The 18,922-nt window shown below is 40.1% G+C and overlaps 1 protein-coding gene across 1 annotated transcript in view; it reads right to left on the bottom strand.

Annotated features, from left to right (window-relative positions):
- The window catches only part of kiaa1217 (KIAA1217 ortholog), a 116,024-nt gene that overhangs the window by 91,881 nt on the left and 5,221 nt on the right, over positions 1-18,922 (bottom strand). The gene's annotated exons all lie outside the window — the stretch shown is intronic.

The raw sequence follows: 18,922 nt of genomic DNA, 5'->3' as shown, positions 1-18,922 counted from the left end.
AATCCCCCAAAATACTCTCTTTTCTCACATAAAGCAAACACATTTCTTTTTCTTTTTTTCTGACAATGTGCTTGAAACAATCAGCTGACCCATGAAATTTCTTCTACAGCACACAGTGATCACTGCCAGACAAGCACATAAAAGTATGAATCAATGTTGGTAAGGCGAGCAGAGAAAGAGTATAAAGAAGCAGCTTTCAATCTTAAAAGCAAAACACTTGTATTTATTTTTATCTGTTTATATGGTGTAAAAAATTTATATATGTATATACATCTCTCTCTCTCTCTCTCACTATATATATATATATATATATATATATATATATATATATATATATATATATATATATATATAAATATATGCAGTTTGCTGATGCTGACAGGCTCATTAACTCTACCAGCAGGTCACCTTTTTTTTTTTTAGCTCTGACGCTGTGGCACTTGTGTAATATTAACAAGGATGCAAAATGGACATGTGATATATTGCACAGGGATGTGATTGCGTGCGTACTGACTAAGCACTAGAAAATGGATTACAGTGAGCGAAAGGATCAACTGTGGCCAGGCAACACATTATAAAAGAGCAACAATCCACATGGACTGGGCTACGAGCTCAGCGACGATTTCTCCTTTTGAACCGGTTCTGCAGCACTCAGATAGGAAAAAAACACTGAAAAGTCCCAGTACAGAAAAGCCAGATGTGATATCCGCTGCTATGCTTGGAACTATTAAACCGGATGGCATGATTAAATAGCGCAATAGAAGTTTACATAGCAATTTAGAGGTAAAACACATACACATGCACTCTCTGTACAGAAGATTCAAGCTCCTCCCTCCAGCGGATTGCCATTTTCACTACTAAGCCCTCTCATCATGATGGGAAACATTACTGATCATATAGATATGAAATAATAATTATATGGCCACATATCTGTATTGCTTTAGATAAAGAGCAAAGCAGATTGACCTACATACTTTCCCAATGAACCGTTCGCTGACAAAAATCTGAGGGCTAAGAACCTCATGGGAACTGCCGTATGTTTGATGGATTTTAGAAAGGGAGAAAAAGTGAAGAAGCTAGAGACATTACCATAAGATTAAACATCAGAATTGTGTCAGATTATATTTCTGTGTCACCCGTTTGGCAGAGTTCTCCCATGTTTACGAAATCGTAGCGCCAAGGATTACGTCAATCCTAAAAACTACAAAAAAGTGACCGTGATAAAACCAACTTCATATAGGTTTTACTCTGTGACTGGATGGTAACTCTCTCATACTATAGTTGAAGCTATTTGTGCATCTGTATGCTGGGAGTAAATGAAAGCCCTCTTTGTGGGCTGGATGCCTCCCAGGCTTGAAGCCAGTTCTGACTGTACGGCAGACAAACGCCGGGAACTTGGTTCAAAGGCTTTTAAAAACATAGTATTTAGGCATGGGAATGTAATTTGAGTTTCCCAATTGAGCCTGCAATGTGATACATCATAAAATAGCAATATCCAGACATGGCATTGATGTGCGTTTCAAACTAGAGGAGCAAAACAATCACCCACAAGTATTCTACCTTCACAAAACACTATTTGTGAAAGAGGATTATTTGATGTGTTGACAGCAAAAACCGTCAGTGTTTCAAATATAAGCAGGGAGTAGGCAGCAGTTGGAGGACTGATATGTTTGAGTTGTGGCACTGTGGCATGGGTGGTTATAGGAGCAAAATCCTAGAAAACTCCAGCACTGCTGTGGTGCTTATGGCTTATATGTGTGGGTAGGAGGGGCTGTTCGGCATACTTAAGAACGTTAGAAGACTCAGCAGGGTTGTCTGAGTGCCTTTGTGGTTTTTCTCTAATTAACTGCCTTCAGAATCTGACAGTTATTATTAGACCTGGGGGCAGAGGTTAAAAACTCACTCCCCATTAACTGAGCTGTAGCCTAAGCTTCCTGTATATTTTCCAGCACATGCACAGTTTTTGATAATCAGCAGAACGCTTGCTGTCAGACCTGAGAAACGTCTGACAGAGATCGTTTAAAGCTGCTGTCACGAACATTTTTGTCATAATAGGTCAGGTGGTTATTGGAGTTTCCTGTGACTTTCATCCAATTATTTTTATTTTACCCAGCCGCAGCTCTATTTTCTTATCCCTATCATCACTTTCAAAGCACATTTGTCTTTAGTAAAATGCCTTTAAAATTGAATAATGACAAAAACAAACTGTGAACATCAGCAACGTGGCTTATGATGAACTTGCTAGTAGAAAGTGCTTATTTACTATGCAAGAATCTTGAGGCATCCCTTATTTCTTTATATTTTGCTTCAAATGAGCCAGACTTTCTTGCAGCCTGTTGCAGAAACATATTTTTTCCAATTTCTTTTTTGTCGAATAGTCAAAAAATTGCAAAAATAAAACAGTTTGACAGACAAAAAATGTATTTTTGCAGCAACAAGGTGATTCCCCAAGAGCTACTTGGCATGCCTCAACATGATGCGCTGTGTGTCCTTAAAAATTCTAAGGAAACTGAACAGGTGAAGGACAAAAAAGGAAGGTGCACGTCTAAAAAAACAAACAAAAAAACCCATCTGCAGCAGTTGAACAGTGTCTGAAAATCATATCCTTAAGAAACAGGAAAAATCCAGGCCCTTCAAATGACCTAGTGTTCACTGAAGCTTTATCAGAAACGGGCTCAGTGGAAGGGCGGCTGTCAAGAAGCCATTCCTAACCACGGGAAATCCAAATTTAACATTTTGGTTTGAATCATTATTGATATATACAGAGGTGAAGAGTGACCGCCATGTCTAACACAGGGTGGAGGCTCTTTCATGGTTTGGAGCTTGTCAAAATCTGTGAAATTATGAATGCAGAAAATGTACTGTTAGATTTTTAGCCATGCAGTCCTGTCTGGAAAGCATCTGACAGCGGCTTCATTCATTAACAATGATGCCAAACAGGCTGTCAGTGCACTAAAAAGGATACCTGGGTAGAAAAACATGCAATGGAACAATATCAGTCATGGATTGGCCTCCCCAGAGTGTGGAGCAGTGTGTAGCAGTGTGAGATCATCTTGGGGAGAACAGGATAGAGCCAGCCAGCATCCAAAGAAGAGCTAATAATGTCCTTCATGATGCCTGAAGAACTATTCCTGAAGACTAACTATAAAAATGACACAAAAGCTTGCCAAAAAAAAGTTCAGGCTGTGTTGAAAAATAAAGTCACACCAAATACTGACTTTCAAGCTCATTAGAATTGTACAAACTCTGTTTTTGCCTTGTATTTCTGTGTATGTTTGCACATTTCAATAAATAGTTTTCACCTATTTCTCATTTTTACAACAAATACGAAGAAATAAGTTGTGGCTCACGACTTGCACAGCACTCTATTTTGGAAATTGCCTGTCTCTTTATCAGCAAAAAGCTCCAGTATGTTCACCAACTTTGTCTGGGAGCTGTTTCGCGTTGAGCAGGTGGGTTTATCAGAGCTGATTTCCTGGAAACAGCTGTCTGCTGTGGTTGATGAGAGCTAAAAAGAGTGAATCAAAGCTGTGGATCACCGCAAAGTATCTGCAGACAGACTTGACTGTCTGTTAATGTAAAAAAAACCAAACCAAAACAAAGATTTCAGTATCTGTAACTTACAAAGGACAAGGAGGTGGACCTGAGAGTCGTGGGATTTAGGAGGGAATGGGGGTGGGAGAGGGTAAGTTGTGTACCTCTCTGCTGAGGATTAAGGTTGAGTATGTTTTCCAAGCCCTCGGGGGGTTGGTTGTTTCTTTTCCTACATTCCATCTCAGAGCTCCCTCCCAACCATATCGTGAATCATTACTGACTGTAACATTCACTCAATATCAGCAGCTGAATCAGTTACTGAAGGCAAACTACAAGCTCGACAGAAACGCGCAGGCACACACAGACACAACAGCGAGCAGGGAGGCAACTAGTGCTACAGTGTCTATGTGCAAAAATGCAGATTTTCAAACTAGGTTGCGACGCTCTCTCTCTTTCTCCTGGCTTTTCTGTCATCGTCCATGACGCATTACACGCCGCCACAGAAATACTGTTGAATAATTTTTAAACATACAGCTCATTGGAAACTGCTCTATCGTGTAGAACAGGTTTAGTTGATTTAACCAGGCAACCCACATCACCGAGAGTCAAACTCTCAAGGAAGCTACAGTAAAATGTAAATGTTCTTCAGAATAACAGCTCCTCAGCCAAGCAAACCATCACATTTTTGTGCTCCGTACTTTACATACTCATAAAATGAACATTTGAGTCTCTGTCTAGACTTCATACTCTGTTTTTAATTGGTCAACAGCATCAACAACAAACTATGCCTTTTCTTTCCAACACAAAATCCTTTACTCTCCTCTTTAGATTTAGCTGTTGGACTGGTTCCAGCTCCCGGGGTAAAGAAAAGGCAACAAAAGAAGTCTACAAGACGATGAGACTCACTGACAGTCAGAACCAATTAGTCCCAATGCTCTGCTGCTCCCTGGGGAAAGTCACCTAGCATGTCACATTATCTGCTGCATCAAGACATTAAATGCAGGACTGATCACAGCAGCAGGGGCTGTCACTCACTCGACAGACAGCAGAGACGACTGCCCGGTCAGGAGAGCCGCTGTCTAGAGCATTATCATCAGCTGTTGCTTAAACAAACAAAATTGACGGAGGTGAGTCTACATTATTGTTGACTCATCTGTGCACTAATTAAACATCAGAGCACGGCTTGATGTTTTAAAGATGGCTACAGTCCACTCGCAACTCTTTTCTGATCAGACTGAAACTTAAAGGACGATACAGCAGCTTTCGGTAAGGCCACAGATAATAAGTAGGATATGTTATGTTGGTATATCATGAGTGATGAGCTGATATATACTCATAGCCACTTCAAAGCCTTCAGAACTGCCTTAATTCCTTTTGGCACATATTTTTGAATCCGTAGGAGGATCAGGCTGTGGAGAGATCCATGCTTTCATCGTGCTTCCGTTAAATTCTGACCCTACCATCTGAATCGTTCAGCAGAAATCAAGACAATGGTCTTTTTTTTTTTAATGTTCTGTTGCAGATTTTGTGAACTGTAGCTTTAGTTGTGTGTTCAGAGATGCTCTTCTGCATACCTTGGCTGTAATAAGTGGTTATTTCAATTGCTATTTCCTTCCTATCAGCTCAAAGCAGCACACTCACTGATCACTGGATATTTTCTCTTTTTGAGACTAATCTCTGGAAATCCCAGTAGATCGGCAGTTTCTGAACTACTCAGACCAGCCTGTCTGGCACCAGCAATGGCGCGGCACTCAAATTCACTTAAATTACCATTTTTCCTTATTCTGATGCTCAGTTCAAACTTCAGCAGTCATGTCTACATGCCTGTATGCACTGAGTTGCTGCCGTGTGACTGGCTGATTGCATGTTTGCGTTAACAAGCGGTTGAACAGGTGTACCTAATGAAGTGGCCAGCGAGTGTATATGATTTAGAACTAGGAGCACAGTTGTCCTGCCAAACAAATTACATAATACGTTTTTGTTGAAGAAGTACAGCTAGACTGTGACATATTTCCAGTGGTGTTTTTTTTTAATAAGATTTCTAGACTCTTGGTGGATTTGACACACAACACCACTGCTCGACAGCCTTGAATACTCAGTGGTCTTTGTTTCTTTGGCAAATTTACAAGTTTTTTAATTTACAATTTTCATCTGGTTGCGCTATGCTTCAAGTGTCTGATCACTAACCCTTCGAAACACATTGTGTTTTTTAAAGTTTCAAGACTTTTCAGGTGTGGACATCTGGAATATACAGAAACATGATAGAAAACTTCAAACTTCTCATTGGAGCCACTAAGCACAGAACGGGAGTTTCTTCAAAAGGAAATGATGAATTTATCTTCTCGTATCAAATTATTTCAGAGCACGTTGGAGCACGTTCAGAGAGTTTACAAGATCATCAAACAACTGCAGTTCCATGTAATTATAATGTGACTTAAGCAATGCCTGATGCGAGCCGACAGATCTGTTGTATGGACTCTACCATCTACCTTTAAAATGACCCCGACAGAAAGCAAACTCTATGGTCATACCATCTCATTTTGGTGCGATCTTGTCATTTTGTATCAGAGGAAGGATCATTGTCTAAAACGCTCTAAAGAGAATGTGCTGAATGAAGAGTCAATAACACAGCTTTCAGTAAGAATGCTGATTCTGCGTCACTGTGAAGTCTACCTCCTCAAGTCCTGTCTTTGGGGCCCCCCTGTGGCCTCATGAGTCACTCCGGCTCTCCACCCTCGACGGGCATGGACATGTGAGCAGTCACATGCTAACCGCCCCCTTACACACAGTTTGGAAATGTCCAAACATATATTTTCACCCTTTTACCCCAGAGGCAGCGGCTAAGCGTTAAACTCACAGCCTCGTCCTATCCTTTACGCCTCAGCATTTTATCAGAGCTTAGCTTCTTATCTGGACAGCCTGTCGAGTGTGTTATTGGAGGAAAACTGAATGCTTCTGCCTGAAGTCTATAAAGAGGATATGAGGACAGACAAACTACCTCTCCATTCAGACTGATGTAAATAAGAGGCTTCTCTGCTCTCTTTATGGCTTATTGATTTTTAGTTCAATCACTGGCTGCAGACCGAGACACAGAAAGGAGGAAGCAATAGAACGAAAAGAAAAGAGGCAGAGAGGTGTTGTTACCAAATCCTGAAAGAGCAGCATCTGTCTTACAACAAAGACAGAGCACATTCATAACAAATGATACCATAGAGCTCATGGGAGTGAAATAAGGACTTGCATACAAACAATCCAGCAAAAAGTACCAGATTCTTATGGCATAGATTCCTATAGTTGTCTCTGGTCAAGGTGGAAAGCTACCAGACAGATGTGATAGGAAACCACAAAAAATGTATTATGTTGTGAAAACAATAGTACCTCTGTGAAGGAAATAGGCAGATGAGGTTTCCAACATCAGCTCTGAGCTCTTTTAGATTGAGCAGTCAAAGGAAAATGCTCCAAAGCAAAGGATACCCAGGAAAAACACTTCCATCGGCTCTTCTTCTGTTACAAGCTGGGAAAATATAAGATATTCAAAAGCAAATAACTCCAAGATGAGATATCTGAAAAATCTGCAATTTTATCTCCAAGCTGCTCGTCATTAGCGCAGCTTAATTAGATGTGAATATAAAAACATATACACATGAAAACACCCAAGTAGGAGCACACGAATCCAAGCCGTAAGGGCCTGTTAGATCTTGTTTTTAGTGGTGTGTAAACAGCTAGAAGGAGCTAAAAGAGCCTTTTAGGGAATCATATATTATGGAGGACGAACGATGGCGTGCTGGGACAGCTGCAACCTTGGTTTCTTTCTGCTTTTGGCTCTTTTAAAGAAAGAGGGATCGAGCACACGTTCAAATACAGACCATAAATTTACTCATGAGTAACAAAATACCGCACAGAATTCAAGCTTTAACTTTATGGAAATATAAACTTACATGATGTGTGTCGTGTTCTTGGTTCAAAAGTCAGCAAATCTGGGGTTGAGCCAATAGGTGGTTCCACTTTGTGTATCCTTATTGATATATTTTATTTGTTTTCTCCTGTTTTATTCACCAGTGAGCTTACGTGAATAGAATTCTATGGTGCAAAGAACAAAACATATATATTTTCCAGGCAATGGTGAGGATATTATGATTTAAAGGTAAGAAAGGCTTCATCCTAGCTGACATATGCTGCTCAAGAATCTGCTGGCAGAACAATATGAGTCTTAATGTGGCCAACCATAAATCCTGCAGCAATTATTCAGGAGGTTTTTCAACCTGAAGTAACTAGTGTTTTATATCGATGACTTCCTCTCCACTGTCGCAGCTGCAGTGTGTCCAAATTTATGCTCACAACAGCTATTTCATTTGTGACCTTTAACATGTGAAAATGCCATTTGTCTAAGCGCTCTCAGGGGGATTGGGAATAATCTGTGTGTGTGTGTGTGTCTATATCCTGCATGTGTGCATGTCTGTGTGTAAACATGCTTGCCAAGAAAGTAGATTTTCATTAGAGGTTTTCATGGCTTCGGTCTCAAAATCGAGCTGACAGCTTTCAAATGAGCGATTACCAGCCCATAATTTTGCACACTTTCACTGGTAAAAACCACTCCGCACCACATCACAAATATATCAGTCATTTAAATTATATCACAAGTTGTAAATCAGACTATGTGGAACACACTATGGGAGTTTTACAGTGGTAAAGAGAGTCAGGAATGCATAAAACATTATAGGATTGTTTACAGCGTGACCTCATCAGTAATAAATTATTTGTCACCACTTAACAGCGTCTATTAAAATCTGTAATTAATTTCAAAGCTTGCTTTAATCTCAAAATCTTTATACCTATATGGGAAAAGGCAAGAAAGATTAAGCTAGCCAGCCATGCAAGGAGCTCTACGGAGCTTCAGTGGCATTAAATTTCTTCCATTCCTCATTGAACATCTTGGGCCTCCTCCAGTGCATAAAACCATAGATCCTGCAAAGTGCTGGCATGAGATGTGACTTACAGAACTGAGAAAAAATCTCGAGCCAACCTTCATTTTTTACGTGTGGTTATAAGCAATAGTTCTTCAGGCTTTCTGAAGGTCTTTTAGAGGTTTTCTTTGGACACTGGTTGCTTTTTCACTTGTTTTAAGTCCCAACCTTGTACCTGAGCTTTTTCCGATGTATGTTTGGTTGTTTGGTAGGCCACCTTACACTTACCTGTGAATAATTCAAGCATAAAAAGGCACCTAACTCAGAGCATGTGCCACTGTTGTGTCCACACATAACAGACAACTTAGCAAAGAACCTATTTTAAACTGTGTCTTTTAGCCTGTCACAAAAATACATAATTAGTTCCCATTTTTTAAATTCAATGTATGCAAAATCATAAAAATAGCACAGTTCATGAAACAGAAAATAAATTTTTTTCACTAAAAAAGTGATTCCCAAAGAGAATTAGCGATGTTGAGTGTCTCAGCATTCTGTGCAGTGTGTCCTTGAAAATAAAGTTGAAGTAAATGAAAAACAAAGGAAGCAAAAGGCCTAAAAAACAAAGTGATGAACAGTATCTGAAAGTCATATCCAGCAAAGACACGGCAACCCAGAGATAAATCTGGCTCTCCAGTTGAACTAGGTTCAGGTTACTTTATTTGTACTCGTAGGTAGATTTGGTGTACAGTCATGAGTCATCCATCCTCATATGCACATTTTCAATACGGACACAACAGACAGCAGATAAGCGTGGTACAAAGCACTGTAACAAAAGCCAATAATAATTTTGAGCATCACATAACCAACAAAGTAACAAAGCTATGACAAAGGCTGAGGTATGCTAAATTAAAACTGGAGACAACGGCAACACGTAGTCTAAAGAGCTAAAAATGGTTTGGAATAGGGGGTTATAAGAAGTAGCCACATGGGGAATAACTGAGGGTGTTCTTTGGGCATATTTTAGTGCAGAAACTATGCTGTGTAGATCATGTTGATAAGTTATTTCAAATATGGTTTTTTATACCGCAACAATGTGTCTGTCAAAGGGATGGGCGCCAAGAACTAATTTTATAGTGGTGCTGCTATCGGTGTTTATGTAACCTTAATTCATTCAGACATATCTGATGTTTTCAAATGTCTAGTGACAAAGTTTTCAGTGTCATCCAGTGATGTTTGGCAGTGCTGTGCTTTCCATTCAAGGCTGAAAAAGGAGAATGTTCAGAGTGTGGATTTGCTTTTCTATATTTAATGAAAATGCAGATAAATGCAGTGCATGTATTTCAAAATGTAGTTGGCTATAAAAACCAGAAGCCAGTGGAAAGGCTGACAAATAACCATTTTTTTAACAAGAAGCAGTGCAGCATATTTTCCTGATTTATCATGACAGCCACTGAACTGGCATGCTCATGGTAATATGGTAACAATTGTTGTTGTTCTGAACTCAGGACGAAGTTACCTCCAGTTTTGAGCACTAAATGAGCAGTAGATCCATCTTTGTCAGTTAGGATATCAATCAAACCCATTCTTGATTGTTGAACCGGGGAAAACAAGAAAGGAAAAAAAGTACTTCAGGGTAGCCACTGAATTTTTTGTATAAGATTTACGACCCTTCATTACAGTGGAGTCTAGTTGTTTTAGGTACAGGATACTCTGTACCCAATTGTTAGCATAGCAACGAACAATGACTTCTATATATAGTTAGCCTAAGTTTGAACTTAGCAGGAACTGAGCAGAACTGCTCTTGACCTTAGATGCACAACACCCAAACACCCTCAAATATGCTAAGCTTGGGTTGATAAGCTTTCAAAAGTAGCCATCCTCACTGTTCTGGCTACAGGGAGTATTAACAGTAGCATCAAAAAGCAGCATCATTAACAATACAGGTATCAACTGACCTAATAGCCACGTGCAGAACAAGCTAGTATCAGCTACACATTTATATTACATATTAAACTGACTGTAGTGAGGATGAAACATTAAGAGTTTTCGAGAGCCGGAGATCTAAGACAAAAAACCTACATAATAAGTATGTTTTTTCCTAAATGTATGTGTCTGTGTGTGTGCGTGTGTGCAGTTCCCAAAGTCTCTGCAGTAAGGGAGCAACAGTGGGGGCAAAGCGACACATGAACTGCAGTGACAGCAAACACCAGCATCCATGTCACAACACCACAGGAAGTCCTCCAGCGGTACGCATAGATGCGAGTGGGCAGACCTACATACACACACGTGCACTGCCACACAAACACACAAGGCTTCAGTCAGCAGCAGAGATCTGCTGAACCAACAGCATGGGCTCCGCCTGGATAAACGCGGGACAGAGATAAGCATCTGACGAGGAGGGACACAAAAGGAATGAAGACGCAAAGGACAGCACATTGGGGTCTAAATATGAGGTGTGAGATAGGTGGGTGGTGTTAAATTAAATCGCAGTTAATGGCGCTATGAATGATGGGATGGAGGTAAAGTTGCATGACTGAATGGACGAGTAACAGGGGTGCAGGGGCCACTCATGCAAGATATGAGGCCGAGTTTTAAGGGTTTTCTCTCAAGACATAAAGATTCAGTAGCTCCGCTCCTCTTCAATATGTCATGCCTGAAATTCTGCAGGAATAATGGCCTCTAAGCTTTATGGTTTTCCTCTATGGCAATAATCTGAATTAACAGTCCAGTTCCTGGGCTAGAAATAGCATTTGCTTCAGGCTAATTGTAATAAATTGCATACGAAATAGCTAGCAGCAAATGTTGGCAGCCCAAGCTAAAGGGAAACAGTGCATTAGGTCGAAATGTACTGAAGGACAAATCTATTCTCACGCAACAACATATTTATCTGCTGAGTCTTGAGAAGCTTTGGGGGAAAAAAACACAGGGTTTCTGTCAGTGTCATTTAGAAGTGAAATGTTTTGCAACCACTGACCGACAAGACTCACTCACAAGCTTCAAGACTGTGCTGTGCTTAAGCTCTGCATAACTCCTAAGTTATGTCACTTCAGTGGGTCTTTGTTTTCTAAAGTTAATTCATCAAACGTGTCTTTTCATGAGGAAAGGGAACATAACTAGAGCGCCAGCACACACGTGTTTTTGGTTGGCCTTCGTTCTTAGAACTTAGGTCAGAGGTTAGTCGGGGCCCAACCCTCATCTGACATCTGCCCCGATCCTTTGCCTTGTCACAGGCTTGTGTACACACATGTTTCAGCCTTCGGGTCCAGTCAAGACTGAGCTGGACCCCCTTTGGTGTGTTTCCTGCGCTTTGTCGCACTTGGTCTCCCTAACCGTTTCTCCCGCTTCCCCAATGTGCTGATGAAAGAACTTCAGAGCCCTGATTCATCTGGGCCAAGGCCTCCTTAATGAAATGATGAACTCACTCAGAGACGCAGAGACGCTCTGGGTGCCAGAGAGGCTGATTAAAGAAAGAGTGGGAGAGAGAGGAAGGCGAGGGATAAAAATGTATAGAGGGGGAAAGGAGGGGGAAGAAATGCTCCTCTCTTGAGGTGGAACTAGTTCTTCAATCTCTGCTGCCCCACTGCTCCAAGTGGAAAAGGGAGGAGGGAGGACTTTGGCCAAAAAACCCCCCGAGTCTGATCCTCATTAAGAAGCACAAAGAACATCAAAGACTAACCCCAAACCTCTATCAGTCAGGAGCACCCACAAACGCAATGATATTAAAAGTCCTGGGCGCCATTCAGTGTCAAGTTCTGAGGAAGGTGCAGGGACTCGGGTAAATCTGGGCCAGGGAGACTTTGAGGTTATGAAGGTCAGTGGAAAGTTTGAGCTAACTCTTCCTCACCTCAGTCACTCCCCACTGTGAAAAAGCTTTTTGATGGCAGAAAAAGTAGGCGGCCATGATAACTAGCAGCTGTGGGTTAATAATGTTAACTAGCAGCTGGGAGTACATTCTTGGCTCAGTCAACAATGGTTTAGTCACATGCACATGAGTCACTAATCAGCTTTACTTTCCAGTAACATTTATACTCTCGCTTTGAAGTTGTATCAAGGTCACGTCTTCAAGTGTTACTTCTTATAGCTATCCCCATACAGATGATAACTATAGCAGTGGTAGTAATGATGTGAACATCTGAGGTAACTCTTGGTGACTTTTCTTTTTATTTGAAATGAATGCTAATCACAGTAAGCTGTGTTTTCATTTTCAAAAAAGATGGGAAACAACTTTTTTTATCTATCATAATGAAAATGCTGATTATACCAGCTTCAAGGCAAAGACAAGGCATCAGTTTATTTAACTGAAGTAATTTATTTTTTACAGTTACATTTGCTCTAACAGTATTTTTTCACTGTAAAAAAAAAATGTGTGGGCAGTAGAAAACAACACAAATGTATAAAAAAAGACGCAGAAGAAAGAAAAAACAACCAGTAAAATTAGATTCTGGAGGCATTAAGGCTGTTCTTCATCATGGACTGGCTGAAAGTGTCGATTGTTAGAGAAATGGACTCTTAACCGTAATAGTGCACGTCGCCGTTACAGTTTACAACAGTTAATGAGTATACATTTAATCTTGGTCGTCCAAAATGTGCAGCTGGGCTTACTCTAATTGCATCATACCAGAATGACTCAACCAGCAGCGTCTGTTGTTGATACTGGGGACAAAAAACAGTAACAATGTCTGTTTTATTTGCCTCTGGTGAGGCATGAATCCAAACAAACTAAGTCTGAAATACTTATGAATGAATTGAATAAATTACAGCACACACATACACAGACACACACACACACACATGCAAACTTCTGTGCTTTATGGTTCAGCTTAATGTCAAGTAAGGGGATGTCTTAAGTATGGTCATCTCCGTCAACTGGTATTCAAAAGAGCTCTGTGAAGAAAAGTCAGGCAGCCAGGAAAGGTTAGCTTAAAGTCACTGTAGTCAACTTTAAAGTGAAAGGAATTACAACACCTTGTTTCAGACATACGGTTAATTCCATAAAAATCTGGACAGTTACATAATTTCTGTAGTTTTGCCTTTTTTACACCACGGTGGATTTTCTCATTTCATCAAAAAAAATCAAGAAGTGCAAACTTTTAGCTTTAATTCAAAGGTTTTCACAAAAGTATTGCATTAAATATTTAGGAATTACAACCATTATTATTCATAGTTCACCCTTTTTACAGGCTCACTGACTGACAACCAGTTTCACGGTCAGTTGAGGCCTGTTCCCTTATCGTTTTATGAGAAATTAAGCAGATAAAAGCTCTGGAGTAGGTTCCGGAGTGCTGGATATGCATTTGATAGCTGTCCATTGGAAATCATAATTGCCATTACATGGAAAAACCAAAATAAACAAACTAGCAAAACCTTTAGACATGGCAAAATCAGTAATCCGGTATATTCTTTAAATAAGGAATGCACTGCAACACCAACAACAACCACAGCTCAGCAACACCAAAAGGCCGGAAAGACCACACGAGTTGACTAACGTGCAGGATGACAGAATTATTTCCATGATTAAGAAAAACAACTTCAAAACTTCTAAACAATTCAAGAATACTCTCAAGGAGTTAGACGTATCATGGTCAAGGTCTACAGTCAAGAGACGGCTTTGTGAATACAAAAAGCACCGGCTACATTCAAGAACCAAAGGCCAAAGTAGACTTTGTCAGAAAACATGTAACAGAACCTACGCAGGCCTTAAAAAAGTTCTTTGGACAGGAGTTCTTTGGATTACGTCATTGGCATGCATGGCTCCCATCGGATCAGGGCCGCTAGTGTTTATTGATAATGTGATTGATGAGTGGGATGTACCAGGATGAATTGTGTATGTAATGGCACACCGTAATGTCAAAGGAAATGCATAAGCATTTCTCAAGGCAAAGAAATTAGACATTCTTCAATGTCCAAATCAGTCTCAACCCAATAGAGCATGAATTTTATTTATCAAATACAAAATCAAACAAGCAGCACCTGGAAGCTCAACATTTCCTGATATCCATGGACTCTACACTTCCAACAGTCACTGGTTGTAAAGTATTTTTATCCAAGTATTAAAAACAATATATATAAAAGACTATTTCCAGTACTTCACTTTTTCATTAAGTGGCAGATCTAACAGAAGAAAACAGATAAAATGAAACCTTTAATTCATCCTTCCTTACACTGATGCATCAAAGATATCATCAAGCTTACATTTATTATTTCTGTTAAAAAGTTATTGGCAACATAAGGACTAGAGTTTGGAAGCACCAGAGTATTACTTTAGGATGACTAACAGAGTGATTGAAAGAGAGAAGCAGAGAATAAAGGACCGAGCTAACCTTGCCAAAAGGTCTGATGATTGCTGCCCTCTCTTTAGACTCCCAGCCACAGCCATTAAATCTCTTACACAACTGCTGGCCTTTGCAGTGGCTCCTGACAGCCAAGTCCGCATCATCATGGCATTCAGTGTCACATACAGTGCATAACAGAGAGTCTCGTTAAATATCACAGTTTTTCGGCCACTAAAGCAGCTGTACGCGCTCTGATAAGCTAAGGCGAAAGGTGCCGGGGCTGGGGAATAAGACGATGAGGCAAAATCATCATCAGTCATCAATCATAACAAAGAATGAACTCCACAGAGTGATTTAAAATTTGTTTTCCCTTTCTAATTGGGAGCATTTATACAAAAGAAATGAGAGAGAATTTCTGTAAGAGCCCTATTCATCTTTCAAATAGAGAATGGCTGGATTTAAATGTGGTAGGTGGTTTAATATAATAGAAAGGGCTCTAATTAAAAAAAAAAATCTTTTGTCTTCAGATTAAAGTATGAATCAAAGGATCAGCAGCCATTTGCCGATGCCAGCACCACACTTACTGGCATGCTGGTATTTCATAGACTATCCAGGGAGCAAAGTGGATTAGCCCAACTTGACCTGAAAATTCACAGGAAGTGAAAAGAAGGCAAAGAATTTACTGCGTATAGAATGCCTATATTCATTTGCCCCTTCTCTCATAATAAATAGTATTTTTGATAAAGCAACAGGGCACTGCTTAGTCTGTCACTCCCGATTCTCCCTTCAGTCTTCCAGCAACCAGCTGGAAACTCCTATAATGTGCTATAGGGTCATCACCAAACTTCTCAGCACTTTCTGGATGGATGTTTTCCTCCCACAGCCCTTTGCTACGACCGCACCCAATCAGCGGCGTCCCATCCACTTACAAACACCCACTTGTAGCCTCGTGCTAAACCTCCCATTTATCACACTGACAGGAGTGGCTTGTGGTTATTGACTGGGAGTGGATTATTTTCCCATCCACAAGCTCAGTTATCAAATTAGATACTGAAGCAAAATGTTTGGAATTTTAAATGAGTGGTGTCAGATGGCTTGTTTTTATCTAAGTGAGCATAAATTACATATAACCAGGAGGGGCTTGTCAGGGAGACTATGTAAGTGAGAAAATGTGTTCAGGCATGTGTGCTTGTAGTTTTGGTTTACCTTATAGGTCCTGATGAAATGTGTCTTTTGCATCCTAGTTTGCACAGATTGTGTGTCAACGCAATGCATACTTACCACAAAATATTAGTGTCCGGAAAAAACACGAAGAAGAAGACTCAATTGAACTTGAACACAAAACCAAGGCAACAAAAACTTAAAGAATTTGTTCAAGCACAGACTGACTGGCCAGGGACACAAATCGAGAGATTTTTTTAGCAGTCTTGGCCCCGACTGGTGATTGGACGCTAGTGAGTCTTCACTGTGAGTGAGGAAGACACAAAGCTCGCCAAAATAAACCACAGGGGAAACGTTCTTAACAACAAACCTAATCAGACGCTGAAATGACCTTCACCCAGCTGAACATGGACATTTTCAATTCAATTCAATTCAATTTTATTTATATAGCGCCAAATCACAACAAAAGTCGCCTCAAGGCGCTTCATAAAGAAGGCAACAAAGGCAAAGTGACGAAAGCTAAAGCTATCCAGAGCTCAGAGCCAGCCACAAGCCAGCAGCCGAGGCATGAGCAAAGAATCAGAGGAGTTATGAGGAAAATTAAAGAGATGAGTGAAAAAGAGAAAACTGGTCAATGTCCTGCTGTCAGGTGAACTTATAAATATGGAAAATTATGTAAGTACCTGACATTTGTTTTATTGTATAAATCTGATGCACTTTCTGTTGTTTGGTAAGGTAAAATATGTCATGTCATATTTCAATGTGGGTGTAAAGAAACTGCTTTTTCAGTTATTTGTACCTCCTTATAGTAGAACATTACTTTATTTTTCATAATTATAATTGACAGCAGATCCTGTAATTTACTGCAGTTTGAGAGGAAAAAAAGTTTAACAATTTCTTTTATTATTTAAAAAAAACTGAAGAGAAGTTGGGTTTTGTTCGCACGTCAGTTACAGTACTTACTCACAATCAGCTTCTTCCCCTGGGCCATTCGGACTGTCAATAAACACTATCCCCCCACATCCTCAATAATCTGAGCCACGGTCTGAGTAACCCCCATCACTCAGCCACTCACACACAGACTTTATTCAGTCTTTTCTTTGCACAACTTCCAAGCACTTTGCAGCTTGTTTTCTAATTTGTCTCTTGATTGCATGTATTTCCCCTGTTTACTATTTATTCCTGCTGTCTACTATTTATATTTTATTCTGGCACAGTTGGTGTGGAGCGCCCACAATTTCATTGTATATGTACAATGACAATAAAGGGCTATTCTATTCTATTCTAGTTCTTAGAAATATAAGCGATAAAAATCCGTATAGGCAGGTCACACTTAGAGAAAAATTGGAAATTGGAATCAGATAAGAAAATTGCAATCGCTGCATCACTAATTTCCAGTCTTTGATCACTTAAGCTAACTAGCTGTGGATTTTAACCTCACATCTAATGAGCAGATATAAAAGTTAGCTGCAAAAAAAAGTGAACAGACCTCCCACCCGGAATGTGTCCTATTCTCACAACATGAAAAATCAGTTTAAAAAAGGCTCTGTATTTTTCCAATTAAGACAATAAAGACTACACACACAGGGGCGTGTGTGTGTGTGTGTGTGTGTGTCGAGGCTGACCTCTGTGGCAGTGACCCAGAACTTTTGATTGATTTGGAAAGTCATTAAAATCCCAGTTGGTGACTTGATATCATCAGCGTGGAGTTTGATGATAAGCCCCCCCAAAAAAAGCCTAATTATCAGGTACCCCTGCACACTCATATACACAAAGACACACACTTAATATTAAGCATCACCACACAACCTCACTCACATGAACACTGCCTCATTTTCTCCCCGACTTACCTATTTGATATTTTCCTTTGAACATGACCTCGCTGCAACATCAAAGAGAGGCTATTTGACTTCTCACTCATCTGTGTCCGAGTCAATTTTTTGTTCCCTTTGCTAAAAAAAAATGTCATAAGGCCTAATATCATGCATCATTAGTGCTTGGGGGAGAACATGCACAGAATGTTATTACACTCTGTGTTCCAACTGCACAGAAAGGCAACCAGATTGTCTCTAATCAGCAATAAAGAAGTACAGATATTTCAAAAACCACTGCTCGGGGTGGATGAATGACAGCTGTGCAGAGAGCTATGGCGCGTTCGGGAGTCATCATTTTAACAGTGTACTTTCCTGCCTGTGTGCTATCAAGCCTTACATCCTCCCAGACTTAAGATGACTATAAACATGATAGACGTGTTTGTTTACTCCTCGACTCGTTCCACAAGCGACGAAAACTCAGTGACGGGAACAACAATGTTGAGAAGTCTGCAAGCTCTAAGCTGCAGCAGCCAATGAGGAGCTTTAACTGCATTGTGCTTAGCGGCCTGTGTGTAGCTGTTGCCGTGGAACACAGGTATACTTCATTATCCTGCCATTCGTCTCGTCTGACGTTGTGAAATTTTGCTTGCACTGCCAAAGTTCTACTGCTCCTGAGAGAAAAATGTAGATACTTCATTGCATCCTCTTTAGGAAGGAACTCATGAGAGGGAACCATTAAAAAAAAAAAAGAATTTAAAAAAAAAAAGGAGAGAAAACATCTGGTTCCTCTTCGCAGCACATCAGCGTCCTGCTGCTGGATAGACAGAGAAGCCAGAAGAGGATGGATAATTCATTAGGCACGCAACGTTTAATGATGCAAAGCCATTCTGTGAGATGGCAGTGATGACTCAACCAAAAGTAATTCTAGTCACAATCTACTGTACAATAAGTCGCACTCGTCTTGTGGTATTTCCTTTTTTTCGGCGAGGGGGGTGTGTGGGGGTGGGGGCTTTTCAAAACAATATTTGCCTTTGACTTCATTTCTCAAAAATGACCTTTATGTTAACTCGCCCTTCTCACAAATACTTGATGATGGAACAAAAAAAATCACAAGTCAGGAAGCAGAATGCAACGCTTCTGTTTGGTTTTTTTCCCCCCTTTTCAATATTCAGATGTAGAGAGTGCTCTGAGTTTTCCTTAATAACACTGAAGTTGAACAAAGTGAGCAACGTGAAAA

The sequence above is a fragment of the Oreochromis niloticus genome, linkage group LG9 (genome assembly GCF_001858045.2).
Source record: "Oreochromis niloticus isolate F11D_XX linkage group LG9, O_niloticus_UMD_NMBU, whole genome shotgun sequence".
NCBI classification, from domain to species: Eukaryota; Metazoa; Chordata; class Actinopteri; order Cichliformes; family Cichlidae; genus Oreochromis; species Oreochromis niloticus.
This window is presented reverse-complemented; position numbering and strand designations above follow the sequence as displayed.